This window comes from Sminthopsis crassicaudata, chromosome 2, assembly GCF_048593235.1.
Source record: "Sminthopsis crassicaudata isolate SCR6 chromosome 2, ASM4859323v1, whole genome shotgun sequence".
Lineage (NCBI taxonomy): Eukaryota > Metazoa > Chordata > Mammalia > Dasyuromorphia > Dasyuridae > Sminthopsis > Sminthopsis crassicaudata.
In genome coordinates this window covers 8,597,565-8,612,681 of record NC_133618.1, presented here as the reverse complement: position 1 = coordinate 8,612,681, position 15,117 = coordinate 8,597,565, and the positions used below count along the sequence as shown (strand labels likewise).

General features: G+C 34.5%; 1 pseudogene; it reads left to right on the top strand.

Annotated features, from left to right (window-relative positions):
- Positions 1-12,429: 12,429 nt before the first annotated feature.
- Positions 12,430-14,739, top strand: LOC141553942 (DNA topoisomerase 1 pseudogene; annotated as a pseudogene).
- Positions 14,740-15,117: the final 378 nt, after the last annotated feature.

Below are 15,117 nucleotides of genomic sequence, written 5' to 3'. Positions count from 1 at the left end.
CTCTGTTAATCTAGGGAGCCTATATTTTTGGAGGAAGTCATCCATTTCACTTAAGTTATCAAATTTATTGGCATAAAGTTGGGCAAAGTAACTCCTTATTATTTCTCTAATTTCCTCTTCATTGGTGGAAAGATCCCCCTTTTCATTTGTAAGACTATCAATTTGATTTTCCTCTTTCTTTTTTTTGATCAAATTTACCAAAGGTTTATCTATTTTATTGGCTTTTTCATAAAACCAACTCTTGGTTTTATTTATTAATTCAATAGTTTTTTTACTTTCAATTTTATTGATTTCTCCTTTTAATTTTTGTATTTCGAGTTTAATTTTTGGTTGGGGGTTTATAATTTGGTCTTTTTCTAGCCTTTTAAGTTGTAAGCCCAATTCGTTAATCTTCTCTTTCTCAATTTTCTTCAAATAAGCCTCTAAAGATATAAAATTTCCCCTTATTACCGCTTTAGCTGCATCCCAAAGATTTTGATATGATGTCTCATCATTATCATTATCTTGGGTGAAATTGTTAATTGTTTCTATAATTTGCTCTTTCACCCAGTCATTCTTTAAGATGAGATTATTCAGTTTCCAATTACTTTTTGGTCTATTTACCCCTAACTTTTTACTGAATGTAGCTTTTATTGCATTGTGATCTGAGAAGAAGGCATTTATTATTTCTGCCTTCCTACATTTAATTTTGAGATCTTTATGTCCTAGTATATGGTCAATTTTTGTATAGGATCCATGAACTGCTGAGAAGAAAGTATATTCCTTCCTATTGCCATTCAGTTTTCTCCAAAGGTCTATCATACCTAGTTTTTCTAATGTTCTATTTACTTTTTTAATTTCTTTCTTGTTTGTTTTGTGGTTTGATTTGTGTAAATCTGAGAGTGCAAGGTTGAGATCTCCCACTATTATAGTTTTACTGTCTATTTCTTCTTGCAGTTCTCTTAACTTTTCCTTTAGAAAGTTAGATGCTATACCACTTGGTGCATATATGTTTAGTATTGATATGGCTTCATTATTTATGCTACCTTTCAGCAGGATATAGTTTCCTTCCTTATCTTTTTTAACGAGATCTACTTCTGCTTTTGCTTGATCTGAGATAAGGATAGCTACCCCTGCTTTTTTGGCTTTACCTGAAGCATAATAGGCTCTGTTCCAACCTTTTACCTTTACTCTGTATGTATCTCCCTGCTTTAAGTGTGTTTCCTGTAGGCAACATATTGTAGGGTTCTGCTTTTTGATCCAATCTACTATCCGTCTCCGTTTGATGGGATCGTTCATCCCATTTACATTTACAGTTAAAATTACTAATTCTGTATTTCCTGCCATCGTATTATCCCCAGATTATGCTTTTTTCCCTTGACCCCCCTGATCCCCCTCCCCGATATTTAATTTACAGACCCCCCTTGTGACGCGCAACCCTCCCTCTTTTTTTTTTATCTGTTAACTATTTTTGACAGAGTTAAATGAATTACCAGGAACCTCACACACACACAGTGTCTAAAGGCAGATTAAAACTCAGATCTTCTTCACTCCAACTCCAGTATTCAATTTGCTCTATTATTTACCTTCTTCTTAGAGAATTATGATGTACTTTGGTAGTTACAGTCAGCTAGGTTGGGTAGTGAATAGAGTAGTGGGCTTGGAATGAAGTGGGGTTACAGTCAGTTGGATGATGAAGTAGACTGAGTACTGGGCTTAAAATCAGGAAGACTAATCTTCATGAGTTCAAATCCATTCTTAGACATGATTAGCTATGCTGTGTGAACTGGACAAGTTACTTCACCTTATTTGTCTCAGGTTTTCATCTGCAAAGATGAGCCAAAGGAGGAAATGGCAAACTACTACAATATCTTTACTAAGAAACCCCCAAATGGGGGAATGAAGAGTTTTTCACAATGGAAAACTGACTTAACAACAGTGGCGACGGTGATGAACATATCTTACCCTGGAGTATGATTAGATATTCTGCAATTGTTTCTAATCTGGAAATCACAAGTTGAATCAAAATCTTTTTGAGTAGCTCAAGTTGAAGAAAGAAAACTGAAAATGCCATAACCATAGTTCTTGGCTGACTTTTCTCTTGGTTTGACAGTTATTAAATTTACTTCTTCTTGGATATTGGCATTCTGGTGATACAAGAGCAAAAATGCTATTACAGGAAAGGACACAAACATTTTCCCTATCTGAGAACATCTATGACCCGATGAACAGGGGGCTGATTTCTTTACCCGGCTTGATGTTTGTTATTGTGTTTAAGTGAAAGGGAATAACGATATAATCCTTAGGTTTCAAAATGTCCGAAGATGGAGCCATCCAGGGAACCTGGAAGTCCAGCAGTCTGAGAATCTAGAAGTTGGGCCCATGCTAGGTTTTATGCCAGGCAGAACATTGATATCTCAAGAAGCAAGGAGTGACTTTTATGACCCCCATATGGTAATAGCTGAGGCAGACTTCTATTAGTGGCATTATATATAGAGGTGAACTTGATAGGACTGATGATCTATAGAAATGATGTTCAGGCTAAAACTTTTTACACCAGACATTAATTTATTAAAGAGAAAAGTATGCCCCTGAGGTATCAAAGTGGCAAAGTATTTTATGCTTCTGTGTTCTCTTTGCTGGAATACAAAATTTTGAAAGCAGGGATTGTCTTACTTTTCTGTCCCCCTCCCCCAATTCATAGCAAAATATTATATGCATACTAAATGATTACTACATACTTTTTATTTATTCATGCATATGGAGAAATGAATATGAAAGTAATTTGGAAAATGCAATCCATGAGATTTAGGAACTTGCTACTTATGAGAAATAAAGGAGAGAGAAAAGTCAAGACATTTCCCAAATGATGAGCCATATTGTCAGGAAGGAAAAAAAAAGTTCTGTTTTGTTGTATGGTGAAATGGGCAAGGATGGCTAAGGATATTTTCTGGACAATAGAATTAAATAAAGCTAAAAGGAGAAGAGGCTGATCTCTGGTTCACTGCAGCAAAATCTGATTGCTATAGCTTTAATCCCTATTTTGTAAGAGCTAGCTAAGGTAAACACATCTGGAATCAGTGGGCAATGACTTTCTAGAAAAATATTCCAGCTACTCTGAGGTACCTCCTAGAGCCCTGAGATTGAATATATGGAAACCTGATTTTGATACGATGAACTCGTATCACTTCTTTTGGCTTTGTTTAATTCTATTGTCCAGAAAATATCCTTTGTCATTCTTACCCATTTTACCATATATTAAAATAGGACTTCTTCCTTCCTGGCATTAAGACTCATCAGTTAGGAAATGTCTTGACTTTTCTCTCTCCTTTATTTCTCATAAGTAGCCAGTTCCTAAGTTTCATGGATTACATTTTCACAATTATTTTCACCTTACTTTCTCCATATGCATAAATAAATGAAAAGTAATGTATTAAAATTTTAGTATGCATATAATATTTTGCTAAGAATTAGGGGAAAACAGAAAAAAAAAGTCCTTGCTTTCAAAATTTTTATATTCTAGTGGAGGGAGGATAATAGATTATCAATGAGCTGCATAAAATATATTTATAGGTGATGTATAGGTAATGAGATGGAGCAGGTATATGAAGTTAGCTGTCACTAAGGAGGTTACCCCTAAGTGGAGAAGTTATGTTGGGTCTTGGCAAAAGATCAGGAAATGGAGAAGTAGCAGTGATGGTGGTTATAAGGAATCTTTAAAAAACTTCCCGAATATTTTTTTTTACTCTTTTCTCATTTTTTTGGATACTTCCTACACAATCTCCTTATTCCTAATTTTAATATTCAATTCTAGAATGATGAATCATGATTAAATCAGTTCTGCTGTTTTTCCCAGATATAATGTGTCAATCTACTCTTCAGTGGCCTCATTCAGCATGGCAGTAATTTTAGGCTGACGTTCTTATCCTTGGAAATGACTCCAACATGTATTGTAACTACAGGAGAATGTGCACTCCTTAAGAGTATCCCTTGTTTGTCTTTTTCCTTAATTATTAATTATTTATATTTAATATTATAAAACCTAATGTTTTTCCAATTTCATTCTCTGAAATAATATGAATTGTGTATTTTCTGCATTGTGTTTTTTCTTCTTATGTTCATATAAATATAGACAAATTTCAAAGGAAAAGATATTATTTATTCTCTTTGAACATATAATGAGCCCAGCTCCCGCAAAGTCTTTCTTTATCAGGTAAAAGAAAACCTTTGACTCATATTTTTATTTAGCTTCAATATCCTTATGTCTCCTAAATATATCAACAATGATAAAAATAATATTTATTAGATTCTGATTTTCTGATAATGCCATTGGAAAAAGTTCTCACGATCAGAATACCAAATTTTAAATTAGTGTTTATAGAATGTCTACAATTTATGTTATTTCTAGATTTCCCATGACTCAAGTAGTATTTTATTTTCTTTGTTTCTTGCATTACCAAAGCCAAAGATTCCTTTCCCTGAAAGTGGGAAAAAAGAAAGGAATAAAGAGAGAAAAGATGGGGGAATGTATTTATTAATGTCTACCATATGCCAGAAGCTCTGCTCAGCTATAGCTATAGCTAAATAGAGCTATATCTAAATATCTATCTATCTATCTATCTATCTATCTATCTATCTATCTATCTATCTATCTATCTATCTACATATACAGAAAGAGAAAGAGAGAGAGAGAGAGAGAGAGAGAAAGAGAGAGAGAGAGAGAGAGAGAGAGAGAGAGAAACTCTTTTATCCTCAAAAAACCCTAGAAAGTAGAATTTATTCATACTCCCATTTCACAAATGAGAGAGCTGTGGCAGATAGCTTACATGACTTGGCACAGGATTGCAAAGGTCCTTAGAATGTGTTCCACTAATATGGAAATATGCTTAAAATGATTGTACAATTGTACAAAATGATGTATAACTTATATCAGATTACTTGCTGTCTTGGGAAAGGGAATGGGAAGGAGAAGGCAGAGATTTAGAACTGAAAATCTTACAAAAATGAATATTAAAGCTATTTTTATATGTAATTGGGAAAATATAAGATTAGTAAGTGGGGGAAATAATCTAATGGCATTTGACCTAATGTTTCCTTCATTCTAGGACAACACTCTACCCTTTATGCTACCTACTTGTCTCTCTCCTAGCTACTTTTGTTAAGATTGTTAGGCCTGAGTCTTATTGCTCTTGTTCTATTAAAAGAATAAACACAGTCTTGCTGGATTTAGGATAGTTTTTCTAGTGAAGTGACCATGTTACAATATATTTTCTTTTTTTGATGCCATTAAAACTTCAGTTTATACTAATATTATACTTAGGTTTCACATATAGATTTGGTGAGACTTGCACAGAATTTGAGATTGATTAATTTTTGGTGGAATTTGTTGCTAGAATATGGAGAACATAAAGAGTCCAAAAATGCATGTCAATAAATTCTGAGTTACTTGACTTATGGCTGCTAAAAAACAAAAAACAAAAACAAAAACAAAAACAAAAAACATTGAGTTAAAATATAAATTATTTTCTTCTACTAAATCTTTTCAAGAAAAATGATTTTGTTTTACTCCTCAAAAATCAAATATGAAACCAAACTAGACCCAACCAAATAAAACACAGTTCTGTCTGAATATTAGAGAACTCTTAGCTGTTTTAATTTTGCTACTAAATTTTCATCTATTATAAACAAATTCCAGAAAATAAAAGAAAAAAAAAAACAGGAAACATTAGGATTAAAAAAAAAAAAAAAAAACAGAAAGAAGACCCATCAACAACAACAAAAAAAATAAAAATAAATAAATAAAAGAAGTGATTGTTGAAACAGTGCTTGACAGTTTAAATCACCAGCTATAAAAGAGAGGGCAAAAAATCAGAAGAGGTTAGTGATGGCTTAGTAGTAAATCTTAGGGAGAGAAGAGTGGGGTAAAATCAGGAAGTGTTTCTAGCTCTGCCAGTTTCCCTTGAAAACCAAATGAAACCAAGCCTCTGAACAGAATCTGACAAAATGAAACTACGCCCCAGCTTGATAGACTGAAAAAAAACTTCAAAAAAGATAAAGTCTTACTGAAATGAAAGGAGTGTTTAGCTCAGGTCAGACTGGCTCTGAGAAAACAGTGCAAAGAACTAAGACTTTTAGTGTTGGCTCAGTAGAAGAGCAGATCAGTGGGGCAGCTTTCAGTCTCATCTCAGAAGTCAAACTCTGGGAAACTAGGGTGTTTCCTGAAAGGAGCAGGCAAATACACCCTCTGAAAACACAAGAGGCCCCTCTGTTTAAAGCCAAGGCTCAGAACTGTACAGGAACCTTAGGACAATGGCTTTGCCTCAGGAGCAGAGCTCCACCTTAAAAGTAAACAAAGAGGAAATACCAAAAGAAAAGGAAAGAAAAGGAGCATGAAACAGAAAAGAACACCAATCATGGAAAGGTACTATAGTGACAAGGAAAACCCCAAGGAACATCGTTGCAAAACTCTAAAACTATATTCTCAATGAAAATATATTTCAAGCTGCTAGAAAAAAAATACTTAAATATCAAGAATGTATATTTTAATGTGCATTAAAAATAAAAAAAAAAACTTACTATAATTAAAAAAAAAAACACCTCAAGATTAATTTTTGTTAGGTTTTTACTAAGTGCTAAGTCGGTACTTGACAATTTTCTAGTTCAGCCTTTCCTGGTAGTTTGACTTGTGAATTCCTGGGGAAGAGCTTGCATGCTTTGGAGGAGCAAGCTCATTGGTTGAAGTGGTTCCTCCCGAGCTGCCCTCCCAGAGAATGGGCATGGGATAATGCAAGGACTTCTGGGAAAAAGTACTCCAACCAATGAACTTGCTCCTCTTAGAATTCCTAAGGTGTAAACTCCCTTTAAAGGCCCAAACCAAAGGTCTGAGCCAGAGAACTGTCAAGTCAACCTGAGTTCTCACCTTATAATTGTCCAGACAACCTGAATTCTCACCTTGTCACTGTCCAGACAACCTGAGTTCTCACCTGGTAATCCTAACAAATTTTTGAAAAATTTTAAAAAGGATTAAATATAATTGAGGATTTAAAATAAAACAAAACTCTAATAGACATTAGGAATACACTTTCTCATAGAGTTTACAGTCTAAAATCTGAATATGACACAAATAATTCTAATTGTCACAGAGGCCTTATTGTGCTAGTCTAGAACTAAGAGACATTTTAGTTCCTAATTGGGGTAGAAGGCTTGGTTTTCTTTCAGTTTTGAATTATAAAGATAGGCTGGGATGAAATAAAACAATAACAATTTAAAGACTTGAGAGGAGCTGTAAGACATGGAAACTAGAGAAAGGCATTAGCATAGAGAATTCCATTCCCCAACAATGTTTTAATACTCAAGAATTAGTGGAGCCCCTAAAATTAATACTTAGTTCATCTAACAGTTTTCAGCCTATTTGGGACTTAGTGTGTGGTCTTGGATATTGCTCCCAAATTAAGTTGTAAACAAGCTCTTATTGCTCATTTATCTCCCACAATAATGAAGATCAAAACCAATCAATGCTTTGCTTCCCTAGGTTGCACATCTCTTATACATTCAATATTATTTTTTTCCAGCACAAAGGATCTACATAATATTCTTGTGGCTTTTACATAGATGTCAGAAGGGATCTAGACTTTCCAATCTTGATCTTACCCCTTGACTTACTTTTTAAATAATGAATCATTTTTTTTAAAGTTTAACAGATCTAATGTGAAAAGATAGCCAGGGACCATTTTATACAAACCACTAATATTACAGATCAATAAGCTGAGTGTAGACAGGTCAAGGCACAACTAAGTTCACATACAGTGAAATAGTGGACAATAATTTGAACCTAGCTCCCCTTATTCTAAATTCAATGTCTATTCCACTACACCAGAACAACCACATCATTTATGCTCATTGTTTCTCCTGGTTTTTATTTATTATTTGTGGAATTCTCTCCTGTTAAGGACCATGCTCAGGTAAAGGGGCAAGTCAATTCTCCAAGAGCCTCCACAGCTGTGAATCATAAATTTGAAGGAATTTCAAAGAAGACTTCCCAGATGTTCCTTGTGGATTGGGAATGAAATAAATTGGAGGCAAGAGGGAAGAGGAGAGAGGTCATAGAACAGCAACTGCCTCTCAGTCTCCTTTTATCATTGTCATCCTCTTACATGAAGAGATCCATTCTACAGGTCTGAGTTAGATCTCCAAAAACCACTGGCAGGTGGCTTCTATATCACAAAACTATCATATGTTCCAAGAACATCTATAGTGCTACCTAAACAATATTGATTTTTATGCCATTGAGATCTTAGTGATCCATCATTTGAAGCCATGCAGTGGTAGGACTATTAGAATTAAAAATAAAGATCAGTGTTTGTTAAAGAATTTGAGGATTATTAAAGGATTATTCAATTGTTCTAAGACAATTTTGTCTACTCTGCCACCATTTTTAAAATTAGTTCTGGGTAAAAATCCCCTTATATTGTCAACACACACCTGTGTGTACTTGCACACCCACACACATAGCCACACCCACACACCCATCCACACACCCTCCCCCCCACACACAATGAGCTCTATAGATTTTCCCTGCATTTCATAGCCTATTCTAGTTAATATGTATGATTTATCTAGTTATTTTTCCTTGAATCAATGGCTAAAATAACAGTAGCTTTTCTGTAGTTATGTAAGCTATGTAGTGTTCAAAAGTTTGATGGATCAGATAAATGTCAAACCCCCCAAAAAGAGCACAGAGATGCTATAACCATCTTCAGGAAAATACTCTGAACTTGAATTTGGACTTCATTGAAGAGACCTCGTTTAGTGGGAATACTCATTTCACTATACTTTATCTTCCCTGATACTCATAAAAAGTTATATCTGATGAAATATCATTCATTGGTGAATTTTCCTGATTATAGAAAAGAAGATAACTTTTCAAGTATTGTTTCTATTGTATCAAAACCTGTCTGTATGTTCTAAAAACAAAACAAGCAATTATAGGGGGAATTTGTTTTATGGTTGCTTATCTAGATGTGGTTTTTTGCTTGGTCATCTACAAATTCAATATCAACATCAAGATCAACATCAACATTAATAAACACATGGATTTGTAGTTGATATTTCCTCTGTCCTGTTTTGGCATCAACAATGTTCCTCTAACCTCTGGTAGCTTCCCTTCATTCAGGGGGTCTTGACTATTTCTAGGCAATCTTTCTAGACATTCCTTATGAACTTACTATTCAAATCCCAATAGAGACTATTCCAAACCTTTTTATTTCTCTAAAGACCTCCCACTGAGGTGAAGTAAATAGAATCCTAAAAATGTTAGGGATGATAGCTATTTAGAGAAAATTTAATGGAGACAGAAAGAAATACAACTTTTTTTTGTCAGTACATGGAACCAATACACATATTGACTATATATTTGGACATATAAATCTCAAAACTCAATGCAGAAATACAAAAATAGTAAATGCATTTTCTTATATCATGTTGCAATAAAATTACATGCAATAAAAGGCCAGAAGAAAATAGGTCAAATATTAATTGGATATTAAAAAATTTAATCCTAAAGAATGAATTGGTGAAACAACTAATCATTATTGATTTCATCCAAGAGATGAAATAATTTCATGCAAGAGAATAACAAAAATGAAGCAACATATCTAAATTTGTGGGATGCAGCCAAAGTGGTTATTAGATGAAATTTTATATCTTTAGATGTTTACATGCATAAAATAGAGAAAGAAAAGATCAATAAATTGGGCTTTCTAGAAAAACAACAAATTAAAAAAATCAAATATCAAATTTGAAATTCTGAAAAGGGGAGATTAATAAAATTGAAAGTTAAAAAAATATTGAATTAAATAAAACTGTTTTATGAAAAAGCCAATAAAATGGATAAAAATTAGTTAATTTAATTAGAAAAAAAGAAAGAAGAAAATCAAATTATTGGTCTCTAAAATGAAAAAGGGAGAATTTTCCATTAAGAAAGAGGAAATTAGAGCAATAATTAGGAGTTATTTTGCCCAATTATATGTCAATAAATGTAATAATCTAGGTGAAATAGAGGAATATCTATAAAAATGTAGATTGCCCAGATTAACAGAATAAGAAATAAATTATTTAAATAGTCCTATTTAGAAAAAGAAATAGAACAAACTATTAATCAACTCCCCAAGAAAAAAATCCATGGGGACAGATGAAATTACATGTGAATTCTCCCAAACATTTAAAGAACAATTAATTCCATTACTATATAAAATATTTGAAAAGATAAGGAAAGAAGGATTCCTGCCAAATTCACTGAAATATGGTGTTGACACCTAAAACCAAGTAGGGTGAAAACAGAGAAAGAAAACTATAGACCAATTTCCCTAATAATATTCAGACAAAATTAGTAAATGCAATATTAGCAAAGAGATTACAGAAAATCATCTCCAGAATAATACACTATGACCAAATAGGAATTATACCAATAAGCAGGAGTTGTTAAACAGTAAAAAAAAAAAAAAAACTATTAGCATAATTGATTATATCAATAACTAAATTGACAAAACCCAAATTATTATCTAAATAGATGCAGGAGAAGAATTTGATAAAATCTAATACCCATTCCTATTAAAAACACTAAAGAGTATAGGAATAAATGAACTTTTCTTTAAAATGATCAGTAGCAACTATGTAAAACTATTAGCAAGCATCATTGGGAACAAATTAGAACAATTCCCATTAAGATCAGGACTGAAATAATATTGCCCTCTATCACCATTACTATTCAATATTGTTTTAGAAATGCTAGCTTTGGCAATAAGAAAAGAAAAGGAGATTAAATGAATTGGAGTAGGTAATGAGGAAACTAAATTATCAGTCTTTGTAGATGACATGATGATATTCTTAGAGAACCCTAGGAATAAACTAAAAAAAACTACTTAGAAACAATCCACAATTTCAAAAGAGTTACAGGATACAAAATAAATCCATATACATGGTATATATATACTATATATCTAAATATATATCTATATCTATATCTATCTATCTATCTATCTATCTATATATATATGTATATATATATATATATATATATATATATATATATATATATATATATATATATATATATATATATATATATATATATATATATATATATATAGTTGTGTTTGTGAACTGATTCAACTATTCTTTAGAGCAAATTGGAACCATGCACACCCTTTAACCAACAGTACTACTATTAGGTCTGTATCCTGAAAGAGATAAAAACACAAAGAAAAACACCTACATGTGCAAAAATATTTATAACATGTATTTTCTTGGGACAAAGAATTGGAAATTGAGGGGATATCAATTAATTGGGAAATGGCTGAATAAATTGTTATTTGTGATTATGATGGGATACTATATGAAATGATTAGCAGAATGTTCTCCTCAAAAGAAAAGCTAGAAAAAACTTCCATGATCTGATGGAAAGACAAATATACTGTGAACAAATTAACAACAATATTCTAAGATGATTATGTGAATGGTATAACTATTCAATACTCAGCAATCCAATGATGTAAGACAATTCTGAAAGAATTATGAGAAAAAATTCTATTCATACCCAGAGAAAGAACTGCTGGTGTCTAAGTACAGATTTAAGCATTTTTTTTTTTAACTTTTAGAGGTTGTTTTTGTTTTCTTTTACAGGGCTTTTTGCTTTGATCTATGTTTCTATTATTATTTTTCTAACAACATGACTATTATGGAAATATTTTTCATGACTACATATGTATAATCTATTCTGAATTGTTTGCATTCTCAATGAGCTGAGTGCTGGGTTGTTAGGATTATTACTAGGTGCTAAATCGGTACTTAACAATTCTCTAGTTCAGAGTTCACACCTTTAAAGGAGTTTCCACCTTTAAAGTAGTTGTTTCCACCTTTAAAGGAGTTTCCACCTTTAAAGAAGTTGTTTACAACTTTAAAGGAGTTTCCACCTTTAAAGGAGTTGTTTACACCTTTAAAGGAGTTTCCACCTTTAAAGGAGTTTCCACCTTTAAAGGAGTTTGCTCATTGGTTCTGTAAGGAGTTCCCATAAGCCCATGGAGTACCAAGCCCATTCTCTGGGAGTATATAAGGAGCCAACATTGAATGGGGAATTCAGTCTGATTTGACTCAAGGAGAGGACTTCCCAGAAGAACTTCAGGGAAGCTAGAGAAGATTCAGAAAGCCAGGATTCAGTGGATTTGCAAGTCCAACAGACTCCCACACTCCTGGAGGCAGAGTCAAGATTTTATTCCTACTTCTACCTTCAAGCTTTGGATTCAGAGGGAGTTAGAGACTGTTGCTGATTCCTTGGCCTCACTTGCCCACCTCCTCCTTTGCTCTGAGGCCTGATTTCCTTACTCAAGGCTGGAGCCCGAGCAGTCTGTGCCTTCTATTGCCAGACTCCTTTCCAGGCCTGCTGGTGCCATGGCTATGTCTGACATGAGTGGGGATCAACTGCACAACGACTCCCAGATCAATGTGGATTTCCGAGTGAATGATCCTCACAAACATAAAGATAAACACAAAGATCGGGAACAGCAACACAAAGAGCACAAGAAGGACAAGGAAAAAGACCTGGAGAAGTCCAAGCACAGTAATAGTGAGCACAAAGATTCCTCAGAGAAGAAACACAGAGAAAAGGAGAAAACCAAACACAAAGATGGCAGCTCAGAGAAACACAAAGATAGAGACAAGGAGAAACAAAAGGAAGAAAAGGGAAGACCATCTGGAGATGAAAAAATAAAGGAGAAAGAAAATTGTTTTTCTAGCTCTCCTCGTATTAAAGATGAACCAGGTGATGAGGGTTATTTTACCTCACCTAAAAAAGATATCAAGCCTTTAAAGAGACCTCTAGAGGATGATGCTGCTGATTATAAACCCAAGAAAATAAAAACAGAAGATATCAAGAAAAGGAAACTAGAGGAAGATGAGGAGAACAAAGCAAAAAAAATCAAGAACAAAGATAAGAAACTTCCAGAACCAGATAACAAGCAGAAGAAAGAGGAGGAGCAAAAATGGAAATGGTGGGAAGAAGAGCGCTATCCTGAAGGCATCAAGTGGAAATTCCTGGAACATAAAGGCCCTGTGTTTGCTCCACCTTATGAGCCTCTGCCAGAAAATGTCAAGTTCTACTACGATGGTAAAGTCATGAAGCTGAGCCCCAAAGCAGAAGAAGTGGCTACATTCTTTGCAAAAATGCTTGACCATGAATACACTACTAAGGATATTTTTAGGAAAAATTTCTTCAAAGACTGGAGAAAGGAGATGACAAATGAAGAGAAAAATAATATCACCAGTCTTAGCAAGTGTGACTTCAACCAGATAAGCGAGTATTTCAAAGCCCAGTCGGAAGCAAGAAAGCAAATGAGCAAGGAAGAGAAATTGAAAATCAAAGAGGAAAATGAAAGGATATTGAAAGAATATGGTTTCTGTGTGATGGACAATCACACAGAGAGAATTGCCAACTTCAAGATTGAACCTCCAGGTCTTTTCCGGGGCCGAGGCAACCATCCCAAGATGGGAATGTTGAAAAGGAGGATTATGCCTGAAGATATAATTATCAACTGTAGCAAAGATGCCAAGGTTCCTCCTCCTCCCCCTGGACATAAATGGAAAGAAGTTCGACATGATAACAAGGTTACCTGGCTGGTGTCCTGGACTGAGAATATCCAAGGATCCATCAAATACATTATGCTGAACCCTAGTTCACGAATCAAGGGGGAGAAGGATTGGCAGAAGTATGAGATAGCCCGTAGATTGAAGAAGTGCATAGATAAGATCCGGAACCAATACCGAGAAGACTGGAAGTCCAAGGAAATGAAAGTCCGACAGAGGGCTGTAGCATTATATTTCATTGATAAGCTTGCTCTGAGAGCTGGCAATGAGAAAGAAGAAGGAGAGACAGCTGATACTGTGGGCTGCTGTTCCCTCCGAGTAGAGCACATCAAATTACATCCAGAGATGGATGGCCAGGAATACGTGGTTGAGTTTGATTTCCTAGGAAAGGATTCCATCCGATACTACAACAAGGTTCCTGTTGAGAAGAGGGTTTTTAAGAATCTTCACCTATTTATGGAGAACAAGCAGCCTGAGGATGATCTTTTTGATAGACTGAATACCAGTATCCTCAACAAACACCTTCAAGATCTCATGGAGGGCTTGACAGCCAAGGTCTTCCGGACGTACAACGCCTCTATCACGCTACAGCAGCAGTTAAAGGAGCTCACTGCCCCGGATGAAAATATCCCAGCAAAGATCCTTTCTTATAACCGTGCCAACAGAGCTGTTGCAATTTTGTGTAATCATCAGAGGGCACCACCAAAGACTTACGAGAAGTCCATGTTGAACCTGCAGACTAAAATTGATGCCAAAAAGGACCAGCTTGCTGATGCCCGAAGAGATCTGAAAAGTGCCAAAGCTGAGGCCAAGGTCCGAAAGGATGTCAAGTCTGAAAAGGTGTTAGAAACTAAGAAGAAAGCTGTTCAGAGGCTGGCGGAACAGTTGATGAAGCTGGAGCTTCAGGCCACAGACAGAGAGGAGAACAAACAGATTGCCTTGGGAACCTCCAAGCTCAACTATTTAGATCCCAGGATCTCAGTTGCTTGGTGTAAGAAGTGGGGAATCCCGATTGAGAAAATTTATAACAAAACCCAGCGAGAGAAGTTTGCCTGGGCCATTGACATGGCTGATAAAGACTATGAATTTTAAATGTTTTTACAAGTTGAGGTTTTATGGGAAAGAAAAAGGTTTGAGGAATATTAAGAAACTGTGAGCTTATTAACACTTCCTTGCCCACTTTCTGTCCTTCTTCCCCCCACCCCTTCCCCCCAAATACAAGTGGACTTTAACTCCTGGCTGTATTTTGAGGTGATGAAACTGAACTGAAACTAAAACTAAGGCTGGCTCCAGAAGCTCCCCCAAAGAATCCTGCTCCCAAGAGAAGGATTATAATTTAGAGAACATTACACTGGGTAGAATGGAAGGGAGAAAATCTGCAACTCAAAGTTTTGAATATAAATGTTAAATAGTTTATTTTTTATGTTTAATTGGAAGAAAAATAAAATATTATAAAGAAAAATATCATTGAAAGTTTGTGTTTGTTTCCTACACATCTGTAGG